Genomic DNA, 1,105 nt, shown 5'->3' with positions numbered 1-1,105 from the left:
CCAGCCTATCTTATTTAGACAGACCTGCAGAGATAATAACATGCACAAAAACAAGACAGAGCAAAACCAAGCAACAATATACAACAAGACAACAACAACAACAAACCAATAACAAAAAAAACACACAGTAAAAAAGAAAAGTTTATAGTTAGTTCAAGGATTGTCTGTTGGCTTTTAGGAGTGTTTTCCTGTCCAGTCTGTTGGGGCACCACACCCTGGCCCCAAAGTCCACCTTCAGCATTCCCTGGGGACCTTGCTGCTCCATTCCCTTGCTGATGTTCTGTTCCACCCCCTTAGTGTTTTGCCTCGGTGTGTCGGGATCAGATCAGGTGCAATTCCCACACTGTGTCTCTGGTGTTGTCCCCTGTAGGGCGATAGGTCAGTGAGAGGCATCATGTCTCATAGTGGGGCTGGCCATGTGGACCTTTCTGTGGACTGGCTGCTCTAATTGGGGTCATCGTCCTCAAGGCCTGGTGGGCCAGGTTGTGCTCCACTCTCTCCTCCTCCCCCTTCATCTGCTCCGTGTGCTTCGATCAGATATGTCCCTCTCCCTGAGCTGCAGATTCAATGCCGTCTTTTGAAATAAATTCTTCTGAGGGGAGGGGCAGATGTCCACTTAGTAGTTGGGATTGGGGCCGGCCCCCCAGATGCTTTATCTATTTTATAGAACATTCGAGCTCTGAACAGAACAACTATTTTCTAAAAAATGGTGGTCCTCATTCTCTGATCTAGAAAGCCGTTTTCAAACGATATAATCTTAGTTCTCCATAACGACTCCGTTATCTAAAGGAGACACGGTGGTGCACTGGGCAAGCACTAGGTCGCCAACTGAAAATTCCGTGGTTGGATGGTCCTCCCGACCCAGCAGAGAAAACAGATTTCAGCCTTTGCCACCCTGTGAGGGGCTCCTGTCCTGTCTTGTGGGTTCATGATGAGTCAGAAGGGATTCATCAGGATTTGTTTAGTCACATGAATTTCATAGCCACATCATTTGTATTTTGTGCTTTTGTCAGTAATGATACAAGCCACACAGTTAAATCTGGCAATTTTTGTATTAGATGAAGTTAATGAATTTGACATTTTCTTTCTTTTTTTTTTTTTTTTT

General features: G+C 45.2%; 1 protein-coding gene across 6 annotated transcripts in view; it reads left to right on the top strand.

The window, feature by feature from the left end:
• Positions 1–1,105, top strand: part of ROBO1 (roundabout guidance receptor 1) — a 1,092,383-nt gene that overhangs the window by 613,956 nt on the left and 477,322 nt on the right. The gene's annotated exons all lie outside the window — the stretch shown is intronic.

Source organism: Echinops telfairi, unplaced genomic scaffold, assembly GCF_000313985.2.
Source record: "Echinops telfairi isolate 266 unplaced genomic scaffold, ASM31398v2 ScPeMD7_6;HRSCAF=24_1, whole genome shotgun sequence".
NCBI lineage: Eukaryota > Metazoa > Chordata > Mammalia > Afrosoricida > Tenrecidae > Echinops > Echinops telfairi.
This window is presented reverse-complemented; position numbering and strand designations above follow the sequence as displayed.